The sequence below is a fragment of the Cervus canadensis genome, chromosome 13, assembly GCF_019320065.1.
Source record: "Cervus canadensis isolate Bull #8, Minnesota chromosome 13, ASM1932006v1, whole genome shotgun sequence".
NCBI classification, from domain to species: Eukaryota; Metazoa; Chordata; class Mammalia; order Artiodactyla; family Cervidae; genus Cervus; species Cervus canadensis.
In genome coordinates, this window is record NC_057398.1 from 52,964,017 (window position 1) to 52,979,109 (window position 15,093).

The 15,093-nt window shown below is 47.1% G+C and overlaps 2 non-coding genes across 2 annotated transcripts; both read right to left on the reverse strand.

The window, feature by feature from the left end:
• Window positions 1-4,371: 4,371 nt before the first annotated feature.
• TRNAT-UGU lies at window positions 4,372-4,444 on the reverse strand. Its single transcript has one exon. It is a non-coding gene; the product is annotated as a tRNA-Thr (tRNA).
• Window positions 4,445-10,829: 6,385 nt separating this feature from the next.
• On the reverse strand, window positions 10,830-10,901 carry TRNAG-UCC. The gene has a single exon. It is a non-coding gene; the product is annotated as a tRNA-Gly (tRNA).
• Between the last annotated feature and the right edge of the window lie 4,192 nt (window positions 10,902-15,093).

The following is a 15,093-nucleotide window of genomic DNA, read 5'->3' on the forward strand; positions in this document are numbered from 1 at the left end:
GGTCTGCCTCCTGTGAACTTGCCTCCCTCTAGGGCCCCCAATGAGGATAGGTGACTTTTAACCAGGTATTTGAGGAATGAAAGCACTAAGAGAGGAAATGATCCCTGTCTTCAAGAAGTTCTCCAAGTTCTGCAAAGCATCCAGAACAGTAAAGACAATTTGACTTAAGCAGAACAAAACCAAAAATGCCAGGGTTGTTAAGGACTTTTAGAGGTCATGCGATTCCTGCTTCAGATGAGGTTGAACATAACCCAGACAGATTATTTTAGGCTTCCAAAGAAATAGATTCCATTTTTTTCTTTAGTAATCTCCATTCATAGGGTAACCTAACCTAATATAAATACACCAAACCTCTCTTTGAGTCTCTTTCTCTTTTTTCTTCTTTATTAAAGATGCAAAACGCTGGTCATCATTTTCTGAAGATAATTTTTAGATCATCTCTTAGCTATCTCGGCTTCCCAGTTGACTCAGTGGTAAAGAGTCTGCCTGCCAATGGAGGAGACACAGGAGATATGAGTTCGATTCCTGGGCCACGAAGATCCGCTGAAGGAGGAAATGGCAATTCACTCTGGTATTCTTGCCTGGGAAATCCCATGGACAGAGGAGTCTGGTGAGCTACAGTCCATGGGGTCAAAAAGAGTTGGACACAACTGAGTGACTGAGCATGCACCCACACACGGATCTACCTGCCTTTACCCCATCTCATGGTTTTGCTTTGCTTTACTTTCGCTTACCTTTGTAGCTCTTACGAACACTCTTGCTGACTGAAAAAAATTGCACGGATGAAAGTTGAGAGTTATATTTTATTTGGCAGGCTTACTGAGGATTATAGCTCAGGACAGCAACCTCTCAGATAGCTCTGAGTGACTGTTCCCAACAGGTAAGGGAGGAGCCAGGGTTTATAGGAGTTTTTGCTGAAAACAGATGAACAACATGTGGTTGAACATCAAAAGATTAATGCTAATCACAAAGGAAATGGACAGCTCATGTTAAAGATCTCAGTGCTTTTCTATGTATGGGAAGATGCAAAAGAGTCTGGGTTTATTGAAATTACTCCTTAGATATGCATCTTAACTATCTAGAGCCAGTATCTTGTTTTTCTCCATCCTGAATTCCCCTGAAGGTGCACCGTCAGGGGTGGCTTTAGTGGCTGATGACTGGATGGCCACAGCATCGCTTGTTTACTGAAATGGCAGGTGGTGTTCTTTGTATACACTCTCTAGGATATTTGTACATACTCTCTAGGATAAAAATGAATTTCAGGGTCTGACCAACCCTGACATTTTGCACTTTTAGCTTCTCAGATGAAGACACCAACGAAACAATGGGAGGGCTTACACTCTGCATCATTTTGTTAAAAGATGGCTGAAAATCTCGCTTCAGTTCAGGGAGACTAAATCTAACCTTGGGAACAAATATATGTGCTCACTCTGCCTCACTTTTTCCCCTGTATAATCTTTCTTCAAAGACATGTGGGTCTGGCCCTATTTAATGAATATGAATGCAAAAATGCTCAACAGAATTTTAGCAAACTGAATCCAACAAAACATAAGGAAGATCATACAATAGGATCAAGTTGGATTCACTCCAGAGTTGTAAGGATGTTTTAACACATGCAGACCAATCAATGTGATACACCACATTAATAAAAGAAAAGACAAAAACCATGATTATCTCAGTGCATGCTCAGTCACTCAGTTGAGTCTGACTCTTGTGACCCCATGGACTGTAACCCCCCAGGCTCCTCTGTCCATGGGATTTCCCAGGCAAGACTGCTGGAGCGGATTGCCATTTCCTACTCCAGGGGATTTTCCTGACCCAGGGATTGAACCTCTGTCCCCTGTATTGGCAGGCAGATTCTTTACCACTGAGCAACCTGGGAAGTCCTGATTATCTCAATAGGTGCAGAAAAAACATTTGATGAAATTCAATATCCCTTCATGATAAAAATCTCTCACCAAAGTGGTTATAGAGAGAACATATCTCAACAAAAGCCATTTATGACAAACCCACAACCAACATAATAATGGAAAAATCTGAAAGCCTTCCTGCTAAATTCAGGAACAAGACAAGGATGCCCACTCTAATCAGTTCTATTCAAGACAGTATCGGAAGTTCTAGCTACAGCGGTCAGGCTGGAAAAAGAAAGGTATCCACATTGGAAGGGATGAGGTAAAATTGTCATCATTTGCAGATGACATGATCTTATATACACATAACCCTAAAGACTCCACACAAAAATCATTAGAACTAAGAAATGAAAGGGGGAGGGATAAATTAGGAGAATGAGATTAACAGATACAAACTACGTAAAACAAAAGTGTATATATATATCCATATATAACTGAATCATGTTTCTGTGCGCCTGAAAATAAAACAATATTTTAAATCAACTATAATTAAAACAAAAAAAGGTCTGAAAGTGTTTTGCGTCTTGAGGGAAAGGTGTTCAGAGTTCATGTGTCTAAGTACAGGACTACATCCATCAAATTCAAGGCCTTCTGAACACAACTTTTCAACAGGAGGACACTGGGTCTAGAGATGGGAGCTGAATAGGTACCCTGAAATACTGGGAACCTAGGGAAGGGGCAAGGTGTTCCTTTCTGGCCAAGTGGCTTTGTTTTCTGGAAGATGACTGGCAATGCCCATGAACTTTCACAAAGGGGTAAGTAAGTAAGTGTCAGTCACTCAGCCGTGTCTGACTCTTTTCCATCCCATGGACTGTAACCCATCAGACTCCTCTGTCCGTGGGATTTCCCAGGCAAGAACACTGGAGTGGGTTGCCATTCGTGTCTCCAGGGGATCTTACAGACCCAGGTATTGAATCTTGGTCTCCTGCATTGCAGGCAGATTCTTTACTGTCTAAGCCACCAGGGAAGTCTAAATAACCAATAAAAGATGAGTGTGTTTTTCCAGAGCTGACATCTTGGGAACCAAGATAGAAATTCTTACAGTTACATCATTCTCAAAATGAACCCAGTTTAAGAAATACATTCTCTTGTTTTTTGTGGCGTTTCAGATTATATTAGGGAGGTATGTAATTTCAGCTCAACCAATGCCATGGTTACTGCTTGCCAGGCACAGTACTGGCTCTGGGAGACCCAGAGATGAAAGGTTTACCTGGCATGAACACAGGTTAAGAATTAACTTGAACTCAAGGTCACAGGATTCTGCACCATCCAACAGAAATGAGAGCAGCAAATGGAAGCCACACATGTAACTAAAATTTTTCTGTTTCTAATTTTTTTCGAATTTTTCATTAAAAATAAGTAAAAGTAATGCAACTATATTTTAGTTAACCCAATATAATACATGGACATGAGTTTGAGCAAGCTCCTGGAGATGGTGAAGGACAGGGCAGCCTCGCCCGCGCCTGCTGCAGTCCATGGGGTCGCAAAGAGTCAGACACAACTGAGCGACTGAACAACAATATATGACAGCTTTGTACCAATACGTAATCAATGAAAAATTACTAACGGGATAGTTCTCTTTCTCTGTACTAAATTTTCTAACTCCAATGTGTAATCTATTCTTTCAGCACATCTCAGTCCGGAATGTCCACATGTCAGGCTCTCAGTCAAGGGCCACAGGTGGCTAGTGGCTTCCTTAACAAACAATCCTTTATCAAGAAATGCTGGGTGGAGAGAATTCATATATTCAGAAAAGGCTCTCGCGACTTTAAAAGTCACGCGGCATTCTGCAATTCAGGGGAAAAAAAAAGAGACATAAAACCGGCTGCAAAACTTGGCTTCCAGAGCAGCCCGGGACTGTTTATTTTTGGGAGTCGCTCCCCCTTCCTCTCCAAGGGGTAGGGCCTCGGAGCCAAGCTGGGCTCCGAAGCCCGGGCGGCCACGTGTCATCACGGCGCGGGCCTCGGTCCAGGCCACGCTGGCCAAGCTCGGAGTCCCGGAATCGGCTCAGAAGGCGCAAGCCGGCCGCGGACAGGCGAGTGGGCGCTTAGCCGCAGCGCCCCCCGCCGGCTGCGCGGCGCAACTGCAGGCGCAACACCGCTTCCGCGCGCGCCCCGCCCGCGGCGCAGTGCCGGGCGCCAGCCGCCCCCTCTGCCCTTTTGTGGCTCAGTGCAGGGTGTGATTTTGCAGGGCGTGAGAACGAACCCCTGGAGCCTCGCGCCTCTTTTCGGGAGCTTGGGCCCCAGGTTCTGGTAGCGCCGCGTCGCCGAGGACCGCTTTTCCTTTTCCTGCTGTTTGTTGCATTCCGGTATTTTCTCTTCCGGGTCACTTCTGAAGAACAGTAAAGCATGTCAGGAGCAGTTACTTTTAATCCTGCAAGAAGTAACGTTTTCAGAAATCATTTTGTATTTTGGGGCATATTTACAAAGGGACGATTTAAAAATAGAGAAGAGGACGTAAGAGGCCCCAGCGAGGATCGAACTCGCGACCCCTGGTTTACAAGACCAGTGCTCTAACCACTGAGCTATGGAGCCTCCTTGCTACCTGGCGCGCTCTAATTCAGGGACATTGGAAACAATATTGCTTTCTGGCAGTCGGAAAAGAGTTTAGCCTGTGCATCCTCTATCAATGGCAATTACGAAAACATCATAAGTAGAAAAAACCCGTTCTGAAAATCGTATGTTTATGATTACAAATCACTAAATCATACCTATGATAAGTTATAGATACAGATAAGTGCTGGAAGGAAAAAAGCAAAAATATAAGTGTTCTGATATTACTAGTGGTATACTTTTACATCTTAAAAGAGTCTCCAATCTGTTGTTTATATGACAATTTGCATCATGTTTCACACAGGGAAGTTGTAGGGTTCTTATTAATTAAGTTATTGATTATGGATGAATTAATTGATTCAACACTTATTTATTATGTACTTACATACTATTAGACATTAGAGTGAATAAGTAAAGCTTGTCCCTACTCTTTTTTAAAATGATTTGGATCATGAAACGATGCCTTATTTCCTTTTGCTTAATTAACTATTTACTGATGGAATGAAATTTTGCCGGCAGCAGGAGCTAGCACCGCGTGAAGGAGAGGATGGGGATCACGCGCTCCCAGTGGTCTGCGGACTTACCTCTCTTACCTTCTTCAGGTGTCTGCTCACGTTACCTTTCGCAACAAGACCCTCCCACACCTTACTTAAAGCTGCACCATCCTCCTTATCCTGCCGTTTTGCCCCATGCTACTTACCTAACCTTTCCTGATAGATAATGTGCTTACTGTTATGTCTATTATTTCTCCAGGTTAGGATGATGGTTCTTTTGAGGCCAAGGGTTTTTGTTTTATTCCCTGCTGTATTCGCAGCACCCAGAATAGTGTCTAGCACACAGTAGGTGCTCAATAAAGGCTGTGAGCCAGCAGAAATCAGGAAGACACTTTGGGAAATCAGAAATAAAGGCTGTGAAATAAAGGCTGGGAAATCAGAAATAAAGGCTGTGAGCCAGCAGAAATCAGGAAGGCACTTTGGGAGAGGCCTTCTCATCATCCTCCCTTACTTCCAAGGCCTCTCCATCCAAGTTGGAAGTTTGTAACATCCTTTATTTTCCTGTGATTCATTCAGCCCAGCATTTCACATGGTGAACTCTGTATATAAGTTAAACAAGCAGGGTATCAATATACAGCCTTGACGTACTCCTTTCCCAATTTTGAACCAGTCCCTTGTTCCATGTCTGGTTCTAACTGTTGCTTCTTGATCTGCATATAGATTTCTCATGTGGCAGGTAAGGTAGTCTGATAGTCCCATCTCTTGACGTTTTATGGTTGGCCTCGGAATGGTCATGGCACTGGTGAGTGTATAATGAGGCTCAAGGTCCACTGGAAGTTGAATCTTCCACAATCTTGCACCTAGTTGGTTCTAACCAGTTTTTGTCATGTCCTGTGGCTGTTTCATTCTTTTCAAGGCTGTGCCTTGCCCCCCTCCCTCCTGTTTCACCTCCATTCCCTTGATCCTGTGCTGTCTCTGGCAAGTGGAGCTTCACCAGCAATTTTCTCCTGCACCAACCCTCCTCACAGCCCTGGTGAACAGGATGTGCAGGCAGTTGCAGTGGGATGTGATAGAAAAAAGGCCCCTCTCCTCTCAACTCTAACTTCTGAGCTGTAGGATAAGGGACATAAAGATGAAGGGTGAGGTGAAAAGAAGGATCAGGAGGGTGGGCATCCTGTAAGGAGTTTAATTAGCTCATAAGTAGTCTGGTGTTAGAGAAACAAGTGTAAGGAGGTTTTATATTTAATTTTCAATCACTTCCTCCTTCTCCTGACCCACTTTATCAAGCCCCTGGTGTCTCATTTGGTAAAGAATCCCCCTGCAACTCGGGAGACTTGGGTTCAATTCCTGGGTTGGGACGATCCCCCGGAGAAGGGAACAGCTACTCACTCTAGTATTCTGGCCTGGAGAATTCCATGGACAGAGGAGACAGGCAGGCTATAATCCATGGGGTCAGAAAGAGTTGGACACAACTGAGTGACATTTACTTTCAGTCTGGTGTTAGAGAAACAAGTGTATGGAGATTTTATATTTAATTCTATGTCCCTTCCTCCTTCTCCTGGCCCCCTTTATCAAGCCCTTTCACCACCTGTAAAATGGAGTTGATTGTTTCGGCTCCATCTTGGAGCACTTTGGGGAATTCAGCACAATTGAGAACTTGACCCTGGGCAGAGATTGTGAAGTGCCAGCTACAAACATGACAGACGTGCTTCATGGGCTCAACATTCCCTCCCAGGCTAGGGTCAGCCCAGAGCAGAACATCTCAGGGAGAGAGTCCAGCTTGAGGCGCTGGGACGTAGGGGAAGGCATCCCAGGCCCAGGTGGAGTGGAGGGAGAGGAGGAGATGGAAACGGAAGTCCCCAGGCTGTGCGCTGTGTTCCTTCTGCTGTAGGCAGCACTCTGCGCGGCAGGCAGCTTGCCTTGCTCGCCCATCCGCAGGCTTGCCTTTCTCTCCAGCTGTGCGGGGCTGAGTCCCTTGCATCGTGGTGGGGGGAGGGGAACAGGACTGAGCCCGGCGGCCCACCGCCTGCCCGGGCATCCATCGGCTCTTCTGCACTGTCCTCAGCATCACTGTCTCGCATCCGCTGTCCCAGGAGCAGGCCTTATTCCAGTGCATCCACAGTCAGACTCAAGGTCAGAGCATGTGCGGCTCAAGGGTCAGGGTGGACTTTTAAGCTCATTTAGCCTGCACTTCATATTGAAGAGGAGGAAGCTTCAGGGACTGGCAACAGCAGGTCCAAGATGAAAGGTAGGCTCTTGAGTGGGGACCCGCGGGATCAGGGTGTGGAGGGAGGGAGGGAGTTGGGGGGGGGGGTCTTCCCTGGGATCTGGCCCCTCATGACACCCATCCACAACTGAGTGAGGGGTGGGAGGCGGGAATAGGACCCCTTAGCTGGGAGAACCCCAGAGTCTGGGCATGGAGGGAGAGAGGAGCAATGCTAAAGAAGTGGAGGGCCGGGAAGCCGGGGACCCTGTTGCTTTATAAACCCCATACAGATTCACAAGCGGAAGTGACAGCACTTGCGCACGGTACCCTTGTGTCCCAGGAAGCATAGAGCATACAGTTGTCTACTTTCAGGAGATTCAAAATGAAGAGGATAGGAAATCCCTGCCCTCCAGGTGTCCACGTAGTGTTGAAGAGGAGGGACAGATACCTGAGCGCATTGCCACATTCTTGGTGTCCAGTCAAGCTGGCTGCCGGGCTCAGGTGTCTGAATTCTGGCCTACCCCCCTCCCCAAGTTGGTAGAAACTCAGGACACAGGAGGGGCTCAGGGGCTCAGAACCTGGGGGCTGGGGTCAGGGGCCCTGAGTCCTAGCTGACCCTGTCCTCGATTTGCCGGGATCCTTGCTGGGAGGAGGATCTGTCACATCCTCCACAGAGACACAGGGCACACAGTCCTTCTCACCTCCTGGGCCCACACCCCTTACAGCGGTCCAGAGTTCGGAAAGAGTTCAGAAAAGAGCCAGGAGTAACACCAACGAGGGCTTTCCTGATGGCTCCATGGTAAAGAACCCAACTGCCAATACAGGAGCTGAGGGTTCGACTCTTGGGTTAGGAAGATTTCTTGGAGAAGGAAATGGCAACCCACTCCAGTATTCCTGTCTGGGAATTCTGTGGACAGAGGAGCCTGGTGGACTACAGTTCATGGGGTCGCAAATGAGTCTGACATGACTTAGCTACTACACAACAACAGAACCAATGAACCACTGAAGCAGTAAATAGAAAACTATTGTGCACGCACCAAAAAAGGACAGTTTGTAAATGGGGAGCAGTCAAACTGAAACATGGAGTGAGGCTCAGAGGAATATCGTTATGAAGCAGCTTATCCAGTGTGGAGGTGCTTCTGTTGATTCTTCATGTTCTTCTCAGTTACCGATTTAGAATTGTTTACAATATTAGAATTTTCTGAAATGAAAAGGTATCAGTGTTTTGGTTACCTCGTATCAATTTGGGGAACAATTGAAGCTTTGCATATGATTTTCAGCAGCAGAAGGAAGAAGCGATCCAGGTCAAGTTAACCTTGCTTGTCTTGCAAAAGAAGCTAAATTAAGCTTTGCTTGTATAACTAAACTGAACTTGTCTGCTCAGGGGATTTTTGAGTCTGGTCTCTGTGTTTGATTTTAACAGGCCAGACGTGTCCCGCTCGTGGGTGGGCAGAGTCTGACCTCCTGGGGGCAGCTTGAGCCTAAATGCCTCCCTGTTCTGTGAGGATCTAATGGAATGCCCCCGCTTATTAAAATCATTGTAACAAATTCACCTCCTGGATGTTGGTCCCATCTCATACCAAACAGACCTCTCCCAGATAGGATTTTAATTGGCTTGCTGGACTTTTGGATGCGATTGATGGATGAGCTCTGATTCGGCTCCAGTTCTGAGTCTGGAGATAGACGTGAACCAGCAGTGCAGGGGTGTCAGCGGGTCAGGGTGCACAGCCAGTTAGCCTAAACATCAGTTAGCTGCTGGTGTTAAGTTGTTTTGGGAGGAAGGAGCCTGGAAAGGCAAAGACCAAGGAGGATGGGGAAAATGCTCCTCTAGCCCCCAGGTGGCACTAGTGGCAAAGAACTCGGCTGCCAATGCAGGAGATGTAAGAGACACAGGTTCCATCCCTGGGCGGGGAGGATCCCCTGGAGAAGGGGATGGCAACCCACTCCAGTACTCATGCCAGGAGAATCCCACGGACAGAGGATCCTGGCTGGCTGTGGTCCATAGGGTTGCAAAGTCAGACATGACTGAAGCGGCTTGGCATGCACACACTCAGTCCCACCACGGTGATGAATTCACTTGCAGTGCTAATTTCCTAACTCGGACAGGCTCTCATTTGGTGGGCTCCCCTGACCCTGGTGTCTGTTCTTGAGCTGCTGAGCCAACAAAGACTCACTCACACCAGAGAGGTGAGGGCTGACCACTTGCAGATCAAAAGGCAGGGGGAGGGCAGGGCAGTGGGAAGACCAGGGACTTGGGGGATCTGGTTGACTTGGCTCAAAGCTGGTGGGACTCGGTCCTGGTCACCTTTTGCTGAGGGTGTCAGGCTGCAACCACAGACCAGCTCAGGCTTCAGTGCCAGAGGGACCTGGTGCCCAGCCAAGCTCTGCCCTTTGCTGGCTGCATCAAAGTCACCTAAATTTTTTTTTTTTCTTAAACCAAACCTTTCTTTTCTTTGTTTTAACCAAACTTTAAAAAATTTATTTTATTAATATTTTTTGGCCACACTGTGTGGCATATGGGAGTCTGGGTCAATCCCTGACCAGGGATTGAACCCACGCCCCCTACGCTGGAAGCACAGAGTCTTAACTACTAGACTTACAGGGAAGTTCCTGAAGTTATCTAATTTTTGAGGATCCGTTTCCTCACTTGTGCAGAGGGACTGGCTGAGCATCCGTACTTCCCAGGGTGGTCATGAGGACAGAATGTAATTTTGGTGTAAAGATGCCAGCCTCAGCCCCCTTCAGGTACCTCCCGCCGGGATCTGCAGGTCCGATTGGCTTTCTGGCCTTCCCTCTGACTGTGGCAGAGACAGCTGGGAACCTGCAGTACCACTCTGCCCTCTGTCCCTCAAACATTTCAGCCTCTCAGTCTCCGCTGGACACCTCCCACCAGCTTGTAACATGCTCGAGTCTCTCTCACGGAAAGCATGATAAAACAAAGCCAAACAAATCAAAAGTCTCCCTCCACTCCAGGGAGCTGTCTTCACTCATTCTGTAGTAGAGAAGAACCTTTTTACTCCAGTACAAGTTAGTCACTAAGGGGAGTGTTGCCTAGAGCTTACATTATAATGGCCCATCTCTGGACACCCTGCCTCCCAGGTCATGAGCATTAAGCTAAAATATGTTTAACTCACAGGAAACCTCCTGACCAGGCCCATATGTGAATGGCTGCAGGGAGGAAGAAATGAATACATCTGGCCTGGCCAGAACTAGGACTTTCCCTTCTCCCCTTTTAGGATAAAAGGAGTGTGAACTCTAACTGGGGAAGGATGATGGTTCTTTGGGACACTAGTCCACTGTCTTCCTGGGCTGCTGGCTTTCTGGATACAGTCTCTATTCCTTCCCTAGCAGCCTGTCTCTCCATTTATTGGTCTGTTGTGCAGCAAGGAGCATGAGCTTGGGCTAGGTAGCCGTTCTCTCTGTTCTTCGTCTCCCACTCATTTGACTCACCGACTCCCTTCCATCCCACGGCTCCCATGAAATGACCCTCCCTGGCCTCTTCATGGATAAAACCTTGGTGTCTTGGTAGCACTTGACCACACAGACCATATCTTGTTCGATATGCTCTTCTGTGTCCTTTATGGTTCACATCCCGAGAGCCTGCTCAGCATTTTTTTTTTTTTAGTTGCACCATGTGGGGTCTTTAGTTGCAGCATGTGGGATCTAGTTCCCCAACCAGGGATTGAACCCGGGCCCCTGCATTGGAAGCGCAGAGTCTTTGCCACTAGACCACCAGGGAAGTCCCTCTCAGCCTTCTTTATAGACTTTACAGGCACATAGGGGCCAGCCTGCCTGAGTTTGAATTCTGGCTCTTTTTCTGCCAATCTGGGAACCAGTGGTGAACCAAACCAGACATGGTCCCTGCACTTGCATGGGCCAGTGGGAAACCGCCATCATTCAGATAGTTGGTGGCATCATGGGGACCAAGGCTGAGGAACAAGAACAGTGAATGCAGACATTTGTAAAATGGGGATAATAATAATGATGACGTTAATAACAACAGTACCTTTTCAGGAGGGTACTTGCAAAGAAGAAATGAAACAGTGCATGTAAATACTTTACCCAGAGCCTGGCATCTCAGAAATGCTTCATCAATGTAAATTACTTTTATTACTTCTTTTGTACCTAAAAGTATTGCCTGAAGCCCTCCCAATGTAGTGAGGTCGCTCACAGAAGTGGAGGTGGTGGGAGGCAGAGGAAAGGATGAGGCTGTAGTTTTGTAGCCAGAACTCCTCTTGGGCACCTGCTGAGTGAGATGTTATCACTCGCCTTTGGGCTGAAATGGGAGGCAGTGAGTCATGTTCAGAAAGGGGAGCTTCTCTCACCTCTTGAAAGACCACAGATTAGAATTAACCTTATTAAAGGCAGACAGGGCAAGCGCTCAACGAGGCCAGGAGGGGGATAGACTTTCAGTGGATGCAGCTGTCTTCTGTCATGTTCCCTGCTCTTTGCAGCCTTTTGTGGAAGGAGTTGCCACCCCCAGCTGCCATAGACAGTGGGGTAGTGTTTCCAGACTTTTGGTTGGTACAGTTGGAGGCTGGAAATGATTCTTTCAGGGACTGGAGGGCAGTTGAGACACTGAGGGGGGTGTCCCAGGAAATTGTTCCAGGATTTCGGGACAGTCTTTGGAGACAGAGAAACCAGGTACCCCTACACCAGCTTTGTGTATCATGGAAGGGGGAAAAGAGGACCTCCTCTCTAAGGGGAATTGGGTCCTAAAGTAGAAACACAAAACTTGAGGGGCTTAGTCCTATTTGTCTCAGTTCTGACTGTACACTGAGTTCCCGGGGAGCTCAGAAATGTTATGGTCCAGGTCCCAGAAATTCTGGTTTAATTGTTTTGGGGTGACCCCTAGGCTCCCCATATGATTTTTTTGCTACCCATCACGATCCCCATATGATTTTAGTGTGCAGCCAGGGTTGAAAATCTCTAACTCATCCTTTTTTATCTTGGAGGTGACTAAAAAGAGACTTTGAGAGCTTAAATAACTGACCCCAAGTAAAGGTCATACAGTGAATTATTGGCCACTGTGTCTGCTCTCAGGCCCAGAGCTCTCCCTTGGAGCAAGACCTTGGCTGTAACACTTTGGATTGACCTTACAGAGAAGAGCTACAGTCTTTATGTCTTTAAAACTAGATCTGGATATATTATTTGAATAGTGCTAAGCATACTCTTGGAGAAGGAAATGGCACCCCACTCCAGTATTCTTGCCTGGAAAATCCCATGGACGGAGGAGCCTGGTGGGCTACAGTCCACGGGATCGCAAAGAGTCGGACACGACTGACCGAATTCACTTCACTTCACTTCAAGCATACTCTAGGACTGTGGATAATCAGGGCTATTCATAAACATTTGTGATCTGTGGTCCCAGAATCTGGAGGTGGTGATGAGCTCAGGGTTTGGAGTCACAAAAGCCTGATTTTAAACAGTAACTCTGCTACTGCTGACTGTGTGACCTTGGCCGTGTTACTGAACATCTCTGAACTTAGGTCTCTTTATGTGTAATATAAGTATTTCCTTAGAGAGTCAACACAGACTGGTTTCTTGGTTGCCAATATTAAATAAGATAGCATCATCAAGTTCTTCACATGCAATTTGTGCCTTTCAAATGGGAACAGCACCAGCAACTGTTGTTAGTATTATTGTATTTATATTTCTGTGTACTTGCCTTCTAGAAGAGTGGTTCTCAACTAGGGGTAATTTTGCATCCCCAGGGAATGTTTGGCAATGTCTAGAGATATTTTGATTGTCATAAATGTGGAGAGGGAGGCCACTGGCATCTGGTGGGAGAAAACAGTGATGCAGCTAAACATCCACAGTGCACGGGACAGACCAGTGTCCCCCTCCCCCAGCAAAGAGTTATCCAACCCAGTGGTGCCAAGGTCAAGAAATTCTGTGTAGGTACTGGAAAAAATTGGGAGCTTGAAGGCCAGAGTGATAATAGGATGACAGATTTCAGTTCTTGCACTGGCAAGGAAGTAGAGGGGTGGTGAGTTTAGGGGGCCTGTGAACAGCCCCATCTCTGGGTAGCCACCACAGAGGATGAACTTAACACCTCCTTACATGAGTTCCTGCGGTAACCTGCAGGTAATAATAACAACCCTGAGATTTATACTCCTTAGGGGGTGCTGTGAGGATCATCCTGCACCCAGAGCTTAGAGACGCTGGTATGAAAGGCTAAAAAAAGTCAAGACGATTGCATCAGGTCCCGCGGGAGGGCTGCCATTCTCCACGGTCGTGCTTTGGGCACCTGGGGGTTGCATTAGTTCTCTTCTCTCATGAGCTCATCGTTTATAAATGACAGCCACCCAAGTTGGAAAGTATGACCCTGAGTTGGCAAGTGCAAAACTTACTCAGCTTTCTTGCTGGAGCCTTGTGTCTTAACTTATTTATCTTAAAAATAAGACAAATATAATCCTGCCAGGAAAGCTCTGTTATGTGAGAAGAGAAGAATGTGTGTAGAAATTCTGGTTGAGAGCGCAAAACTTTCTCATTTGTCAAGGTTACCGCTATTTATTTTGGCTGCGGTTGAGCGAGCGGACACTAGGTGGCGCTACGTTCTCACTCGAAAGGAAACTGCCCTCCGTGTAAGTTATTAATGTCAGTCTTGAGTACATACACCCCAGTGTGAAAAATAGAGTAGCAGCAAAGATTTAGTTCTTAAAATAAGTCAGCAGCCCAGTGAAGCAAATGGTACCATGGCAGGTACATTTTCTTGCTTGAACTGATGGAAAAGGGCATTTATCGCCTACAGGCATCTGGCTACAGATATCAGATGATAAAAATACACAATTAAATGAAACCTCGCAGCAGGCCTGGCTTCAGAAGAGAATGAGAAGCAGCTGGGCTCAGACACAGGCCTGGGATCTGGCACTGGTGTTTCTGTCATGACTGTGGCATAAATGTGCAGTTTTCACGAGAAGACCCTTGTGATTGTCTGGTGGGCTCTTCCTGAACTGTGAGGGGCTTGGCCCTGCACTTAGGCAGTGATGCCACTTTCTTGAGCTCAGATTTTTACCAGTTAGAAGAGGGATCACTTTTCTTGTCCACGTGAGAAAGTAAGCGGAGTGAAGATCTCAGGTGGCAGTGGAAAGGAGGAAGTGCTGTTTGCCTGTTGTCATGGTGATGGGCCCAGACTGCCCACTGGCCCCTCTGCCCGGCAGTCACCATGCGGACTCTCCATCCCAACTGTAAGTGGACATGGACTCACGGGCTCCCGTGCAAGTTCACTGTCCTTTTGCCAGTTGTCTCCAAACCCTGTAGCCACTACTGCAAAGTCCCAGGGGGGTCAGGGCTTTAGAAAGGGAGAGAGGTACGGGGCTGAGTGGGTGGCTTCAGACCCAATAGTTCTTCATTCCAGCTCTGCCACCAACTAGCTCTTTGACTTTGAAAATGTCATTTCACTGAAGCCTTGGTATTCTGCTCTCATCTGTATATGTGCTGCCGAAGCGAGCACTCTGCTCTCATCTGTAAAATATAGACAGACTGGGCAAGGTGGTTGCAAGAGGACCAGAACTTCTCCCAGGGAAAGCACATCAATTGGAACCTGAGAAGGTCTGCAAATCAGGTGACCAGACAGCCCCACGTGATGTTAGAGAAAACCTTCAACCCTGCTGAGGGGCCTCAGATGCAGAGGGGCCAATGCCATGCCCCCCACCCCCCAATTCAATCCCTTTTCATTTTTTACTTGTATCTGCTCAGACTGGATCTCTATTCATGCTTAATTAATGGTTACAAACTACTCAGTTCTGTTCAGTTCAGTTGCTCAGTTGTGCCCAACTCAGTCGTGTCTGACTCTTGTGACCCCATGGACTGCAGCACGCCAGGCTTCCTTGTCTGTCACCAACTCCCGGAGCCTGCTCAAACTCAAGTCCATCGAGTCGGTGATGCCATCCAACCATCTCATCCTCTGTCGTCCCCTTCTCCTCCTC